Here is an 8,837-nt window from a genome sequence, read left to right on the forward strand (position 1 = left end):
TTTTTTTTTGTCTTTTTGGTTGGTTTTAGTTTTCTTATTTTTAACCATCATGTTAACTCTTTTTTTTTTTTCATTTCCTTTTTATGGCTTCACAAGTTTGGGTTTTGCTTATTGTGCTTGAGATAACATGATTCTTGTTTTATTATTTGCTTTGTTGGTACTTGTATGAGGTATTATTATGACAATTTTTTCAAGTTTTTTATTAATTTACGCTATTTGTCTTAGATATCACTCTATGTTGGTTGGTATTTTGAGTTAAACATTTCTCTGTTGTTGCACCTAGGATTGCTTTTTATATTCATGTTGTTGGTTTTTATTATGTTTGTATTTATGGTTTATTGCTTTGAAGGTGGTTTATTGCTGAGTTTTTTGTTCTTATTTCTTCTTTTATTTATGAGGAAGATTTTGTTATTGCCTACATGATATGTGGTATTGATTGATACGATCCGAGTTACCAAATATGCTACAGAATATGATTGGCCATCAGTCAATGACAACCATTAACTTAGAATTTTACGTCTAAAGAAGGTGGGAAACATGCATGGTAGTATCTTCATGCAGCATTATTGGATGGTTTTATTATGGATTTTTTGTTGCTTTTATTGCCTTTGGGTGTTTGGTTTGTTTAGAAAGCACCTGTTTTGAAAAAATCATATTCTCTTCTTTTTTAAGCTTTAGAATATTTTGGTCACACTTTTATTTGGATGGGGTACCATGAACTAAACTTTTATCAATGATTTATATTATTATGATGTGCAAGTTAAAGGATTAAGTTTTATTTCAATAATGGTTAATTATTTAATTTGGTGTGCCTTTGTCTTTTGATACTAAATTTATTTATTATTCATGTGTTCCATAGGGGCCTTGATCGTCTTCACTTGACCATCTTTTAAGCTTCAAGTTATTTTGCATCTTGCATCTTCAAAAACATTGCCTTAGGCTTCTTTTATCCGTTAAGGAACGTTCATTTTCTTATTCTACTATGAATATTAAGTTTGGAAGATGTTTAGGTTTTGTAATTTACCTTTCCATTTATCTATCTATCTATTCATTAATCTATCCTTTTAATGTTTTTTTCTCTTATCCCTTACTTTTGCAATATTGTTGTTTTTTTTTTGTTTTTTTGTTAGAATCTTCTTTTTCATTGTCTTTGATTGCCATCTTTTTGTTTACTATGATTTGTTCAATAAAAGCCTTTGATTGGTTGTTATGATATTTTTGACACTTTGTTGGTAATAAAGATCTCGGCAAACAAGCTTTTTATTATGAGATATTTCGCTTTAAAACATGCATTTTACATTATCTTAGAATGCCTCGGAATATAACCTGGTTGAAAGAGATTATTGGTCTCTCATTAGTTGCATTCTCTTAATTTTTTTCATTTGATAATTTAACTCATTAAATCATTAAATATGTTTTTTTCGATTTGGGAGATCCACAATTAATATACCTTTTAGTTTTTGTATGGAAAGGTTATGCGTTTGTGATGTTGTTGAATATTGATTTTTTTCCCTAAGATTATTTGTATTTTCACAAAGAGTTTGTTAAATGTTTTATGTCATCTATTTACTTATTTTCTCAAATCCTATTCATTCATTTTTTTTAAGGTTTCAGTAATAATTATTTACTATATGCTTATCATTTCAAATTGACAAATATAATTTCGTTATCTCTTTAACTATTGCTTTACATGGATAACGCTTTTTATTTTATGCATACTTCGACTCCTAACATGTATACTTTATATGGTTCAAAGGTTTTTTTTTTCTTTTTAAGATCCTTAGCAATTAAAACATTATCAATTCACAGTTTGTATGCATATCCTTGATGATGTACGAGTAATATAACTAGTAAACTTTTTTTTAAAATACATTTATTGATGTTGTATTCTAAGAGCCCTAAATGGTTGATGGAAAGGTATTTTATAGGACAAGATCTCTTGCATCTAGATTTTTATAGTTCAATTTATATTTGAACTTTTTATGAACTATCTTGACTTATATCTTGATTATCAATTTTCCAATCCAAACTATTTAGTAAGTCTATTTCCTGTAACAAAGTGTAGATATAACAAAGTGTAAGGTATGTTAACGAGATAAAAAAGATTTAGTACCAAAATGACTATGGATTTTTTTTTCTTTTCTTCATGAGTTGGTAGTATTCTTGGAATAATTTTATTGATATCATGTTTATCTCTCCAATCTAATCAAATATAAATAATATAAAACAAGAATAACAAATTTATAAGAATTTTAATATTATAATTTTATTTGAGATTTAAATTTTGATAACTAAGTATGCAAAGATGACAAATCATGCTTATCAATTTAACTTGTTACATATTCATATTTATACCTAAAATAAAAAATTAATATCTATTCATTGCTCATTAAGTTAAGAATTTGAATAACTATATGAACATAGATGAAAACAATACAAGAAAAACAATAAGCATAAACAACACAGAATTCTACCAAGTAAGGTTCCTGTATAAAAAGTCTAATTTAAAATTTTATCATTTGATATTTTTTCTTTAAGTAACCGCTTGAAATACAAACTAAATAATTCTATTTATAGTATTTTTAAACCTTAAGCTAAATAAAAATAATAATAAACTATATAGGAAGAATAAAAAAAGCCATAAAGGACAATATTTTTCTAAATTAAATAACAATAACTATGGAAACAAATAATTTCTATGAATTTCTAATCACGACTCTCCAACCATTTTTCTTTCTTCATTTCATGTATATAAAAATTTTATATATCAATTTTAGTCCCTTCATATTAAATGTTATATAAGAAACATTAATTGATAAATAATTTCTTTTATACTTACTTTTACACTAATGAATTGCAAACCTCAAATTAGGTTTATCAACATATGTTGTATTTATATAATCATTGAATAAATATTCATTTATGAAATAATAAACTTATTAACTCATTCATAAAAAAACTTGTTATAAAAAAATCAATATATGTTATGCACTCATAATTTGTGATATAAATGAACGATTTTCTTTTGTTGAGCACTTTCCTTGTTTTCTTTGTACTTGACCTTAAACTTATCAATAAGAATATTTTTTATGTTTTCACATCTATTACTAACATTGTTTATAATAACATTATCAACATAATCATTATCGAAATAAAATATTGTAATTATTGTAATTTGGTGGAGAATATTAATCCATATTTATATCCTCTTCTTATACTTTTGAATGAGCTTTCAAAATTAACTATGAAGTTATGATAACTTCCCTCTAGTTTTTTCTTGTTTATATTCTCTAATTAACGAGATAATTCTTCAACATATATTAAGAAATTTATCACCATTAGATAACGTGTTAATTCTGTAATTTATTATTGCATGTCTTTTATCACTAATTCTTAAATCTCTATTTCTCAAGAAAGAACCTCTTCATCTCCTCCTACAAGAACATGTCTTGTTTTGTGATTATCTCTTCTAATTATGATTATTCAACATCACACAACACCATTAGGAATCATTGAACTCTGATACCAACTAACATAAAGTTTTGATACCAACTAACACATACAAAAACAATACAAAAAATACAGCAAGTAGAAACAACATAAAATTCTACCGAACTAGGTCATCATACAAAAACTTTAATTCAAGATTTTATTACTGAATGTTTTCTCTTTAAATAGTCTCATGAAATACAAACTAAATAATCTTATTTATACTAGTCTTAAACCTAAAATAAATAAATAAAATAAAATTCCAAAATTAAATAGGAAGAAATTTCTAAATTAAATAGGAAGAATAAAAACATCATAAAAGAAAATATTTTCCTAAATTAAATAAAAATAAGTATAGAAATAAATACTTGATCTAAAAATTTCTCCAACATCATATGTACAACGTGTTAGGTTTTAAACATCTATTAATCAATCACTATTTATTATTTAACATGAGAATTAAAATAATATATGTTTTGGGTAAGTGTATGCTTATATTGAATGAAAAAAACTATTAATTTATTATGAAAATTTTACTTAATATGCCCTTCCATTTTATGAACTATCTCATGGTAAAACATGTCTAATTGCATGCAATATATCCTAGATATAAAAACAATCTCCCGTGAAAACAAGTTCTGATAAAACTACCCTCGTGAAATAACGTGGAAAGTGATTTTTCTAATCCTTTTAGAATCAAGTAAATAATTATTTTTAAACATAATTTTATTTATTAGTTTTAAGTAAATAACTAATTTGTAACTTTAAGAAATAAGTAATAATTTTGTAATTACATTTAAAATAATTATATATTTATATGATAGGGATATGCTAATAAATAAAGTTAATTTTTTAAAAAAAAAAATCATTTGCAAGTCACATATCAAAAATCATTGACAAAAAATTCTAATAAAAGTTTTTATTCTATTAGAGAGATTATGCTTATATTTAAAGATATATTGACTATAATTAAACATATAAAGTTATATCTAAGACAACTCAAAAAATACAAAGATAAATTACACTAATTCAAGTTAATTGTAATTTGTTTTCAATATATCTCTAGAAGTATCAATGTCTTTCTTCAAAATTTCAAATTACCCAAAGTAAGAGAAAAAAAGTTTTTTAAGTCTTTAAATTTTTAAAATTTGATAAAATAAAACTCTTTCATTATAAAATCTTATACTGATTTAAAAGGTTCAAATGGTATGATGTATATCATTTATATTTAAAAAAGTGAGAAAGATAATTAATTAACTTTTTAGTAAGGTTTATATTGAAAACTAATGAAATACCAAAAATCCAAATAGCCAAGAAATAGAATTCTCATATTAGATAATCAAATAATCAATTGGTTTTAGCAATTTCATCAATTCTCTTTAACCACGGTGGTTTATAGCTTGTTAGGTCAATGTAACTTATGGTTAGTACTAGCAAAAGGTATATTTTAGTGGAAATGGGGACTCTCTGATATTTAAATAAATATTTTTTTAGAGAGAGAAAATATAATAATATTCTAGAGAGATATGCTCTAAAAATATATATGTAGTAAAAAATAAATATTGTGAATCTTTCTTCTAAAAGTCTCATAGTATATTTATAACTCACGAGTCTTGTCTTTTTTTGTGGAGAGGAAAGAATGTAATGTGATTTTACTTTTATGATATTTTAAGTTGTATTATGAGTTATATTCCACTCATTTTATCCAACAAAGCAAAAGGATGAAGACACAGTAGACCATTATAGACTTTAATTCAGCTAATAGACTTGTTTAATTAAGTCTATTTATTGAGAAATAATTCCTCTATAATTTTGTGTAAATTATATAGAATTAATGGTGTTAGAATCAATAATCTCTTGGGTCTTGCTAATGCCAGACCCAATATACCTAGGTTTAGCGCACTATTAAACCTAATCATAGCGCACTGTTAAACCTAATCATAGCTAGGTTTAGTGCATTAACAAGTTTGTGCCAGTAAACCTTAGAACTTAGAAGCTTGATGTTCAAAGTGAAACAATTTTAATCTTTTGTGTTGTAGCCATCAACTAATAAAGCAACTACTAAACCTGTTAATGCTGACACTTGGATGTTAGCTATAATTAAAAAAAAAAATATCTTGTCAAATTATTTGTACAAGGTTCTAAAGGATCAAATCTCAAGGACCGAAAAAAAAAAGTTTTTGTTAGTTGATTCAGTATAAAAACTTCTGATGGGATACAAAACAAAAACTCAGAAAAAGAGAGTGAATTTGTGTAAAATCTCAAGAAATAGATTGAAATTAATTGTATTAACATATATTGCAAGTTGAGTTTGGATTATATTATGAATGAATTTAACAATATCCATAATCTTCTTTTATCAAATAAATAACCAAGCTAAAACATTAATTATTCATAAAACATTTACATTCATATTGGTTTGGTAGAAATCTCTACTAAGTAGATATCAGTCCTCCTTAACTTATAGTTGAGACTAGTTAATGACTAGTTTTGGTATCCATGCTATACTATGAATATATCAAAAATTAATTTAAGGATAAAAAACATGTGTAAATAAAAAAAATATAAGCAATATTAAAATTTGAGTTAACAATGAAAAATCTAAAAGGCGTATTAAAAGCTCGATTTGTATATAAAAAAATTAATTAATCGCCATGTGCAATAGTAAATACTAAAAAAATTGTTAATGATAAACAAATACTAAACCGGGATGCTAAGTGATAGATGCATATAAAGAACACAAAATTTGTGATGTGTCATGCTATTTAGCTTCTTTATTTAATTATTCTTCTATATTCTTTTATAAGAGAAAAATAAAAATTGAATTAAAACAAAATTACTTGCGAGCATAGTTTCTTTGGTTTATATTTTTTTCGCGTTGTCTTATTGGTTCATTGGATGGTTTGGGTTTCAAATCATGTCATGTTGGGGTTGGCTCGACATAACCTATTTGACCAAGTAGGCCTAGCACACAACTCAGTCACCTTATTGAAAACTTGATATGGCTCTCGAAAAACTTTTCAAGATGGCATCATTTTAACCTTTTCCAAACTTGATTAGGCTCAATAGCAAAACAACAAAATGTTAAAGAATAAAATAATAAAAAAAAAATTAGAGAGCAATAAAAAAACAACACCATTTTTTATTAACTTTAGTTAACCCAACTTAACTTATCATATTCACTAGCAGGGTCATGACACAATCATAATAAACTAACCTGGTCATGACACTAGTTAAGTCTTTATTGAGCTTGAATGGAATGCAATGTAGGACCAAACCAAAAAACAATAAAACCTTTAGAGACCAAATTAAAAAAATAAATAAAAAGTTATCAAAGAATCAAGGACAAAATAAAAAAGACTTTAACGAAAAGCCAAATTAAAAAATAATAGTGTATGCTCACATGTGCTGATATACGAGGAAGTTCACTGCTTTTAGACAATGCATGTGACTTTCTCTAAGATCATATTATGACTCTCCCTAATCATTAGAATAGGTAGCAGCTCTTTTCTATGGCGGTGTATGACGACCAAGAAGCCACAAAGTGGCCCTTTTTCTTCCATTTCTTTTCTTCATTGTTTTCTCTCTCTCTTCATTCTTGTGTTTGCCTTGAAAAAATCCAACCATTATCGTCCACTATAGTTAATGAAAGAGGACATAGTTTTTATTCTATACCAAATCAGTTAGTAATTCAACTTATAATAGTCAAATGGTATATAGTCAACTAGAAGGAGAGGATATTCCTGATTTAAATACTACCACTTACATTTTTCAATCTACATGTAAGTGAGTATTTGGCATTGTAATAGTTTTTATGATTGGTGATTAGTACTTAAAAGTGTATTTTTATCAAGGTTTTATATCATCATTTTGCACCTAAAGCATCAATAACTTCTTAACTAGAGCATATTTTATAATAACAAGTATGATAATATAAGATACCTTTAATTAACAGTAAATGTTCATTTTAAATGCAGGCCTATCACATAAATTAAAAGATTGATTGATGAGTTTAGCTACTAAAATTGAGAAGAGAAAGAGAGGGCTAAACTTAAAAAAGATATGCTGATTGAATTCAAATTAAAACACCATTCGGTTGTTGGATCATAACTGAAGCTATATAATTTGGATTTAGATTTGGTTTATATGGATAGAAAACTAAAACATATGCCTAAAAATTCTATGAGAGTCCAAGATTTAAAACAATTATTTTCAAGTTCAAATTATAGTAACAACAGAGAAGTTGAAATCTATTTTGCAGCCCATAACTCAAGTTCTAGAAGTCCATATAACCTTACTCTTGTTTTGTTGAAAAGCTGAGATAATTTCTCAAAATTTTCATGAAGACTATCTATTTAAATTCTGATGTTAGCAATGATGTTTTCTGCAGACAATAAGTTAATGATTATTACCAATTCAAGAGGTGGCCACCCACTTAATAATTAGTCATTAAATCAATAGTTCTACATTTTGAAATATAAAATGAGGCATTGACCATTTATTTTGGCATCTTGGTTTTCAGATCAAGATCTTGCTCTTACTCTTTCTTTTTGTATTTTAATGTTCATTTTTTATGTTATATTAATCTCTTATTTATACTTTTCATTTCATTTCCTTTACTTAGGTACTGTATATCATTATTATATTTTTTTTTTATCTATGTTTCTCTTATTCATAATATTCAGCAAGTTAATTGTGTCAAGGTGAAAAGGTTATACTAATAGTGTAAAAATAAGTGTAGTATAACCTCAACATGGAGTTTAATGTTTGATACTAATATGTTTTGTATTTATTATCTTACTCACTCTTAATACCTTACTTGTTAAATGGTTAATCTATTTTTATGTTGAACAACTCTTGGTATAACAAATATTTGATACTTTCATAGCCCAACTGTATGATATAACCAATAACTATACTATGAAAAGAATTTGATTTGTTGTTAACATAAGTTATCACCATGAATACCTAACAATATTTACAAGTATTGGCATTACTTAAATAAGATAATTAATATAATCATGTTAATAAAATATAATCCGATTGGAACTTTCTTTGTGTATGGTTTATAGTTGAATAATAAAAAGAGTTTATATTATAGTTATTTGAAATACCATTAGTGGATTCTCCAACCTTAACAATTATTTTATCCTTATTTAATCCCTAAATTATTATCATATCTTAAAAGTGCTCTTTAACTCCTTTACCTTTATTGTTTATAATTTTTTATAGTTCATTTCTATGTGGTTCAACTCCGATCTTGTCGGGTTATTTATTATTTCGACACTCTTGCACTTGGTATAAGATATCAACTCTTTAATCGTATCAATTGGACTTTAAAAAAAAAA

This window comes from Populus euphratica, unplaced genomic scaffold (genome assembly GCF_000495115.2).
Source record: "Populus euphratica unplaced genomic scaffold, PopEup_1.0 scaffold306.1, whole genome shotgun sequence".
NCBI classification, from domain to species: domain Eukaryota; kingdom Viridiplantae; phylum Streptophyta; class Magnoliopsida; order Malpighiales; family Salicaceae; genus Populus; species Populus euphratica.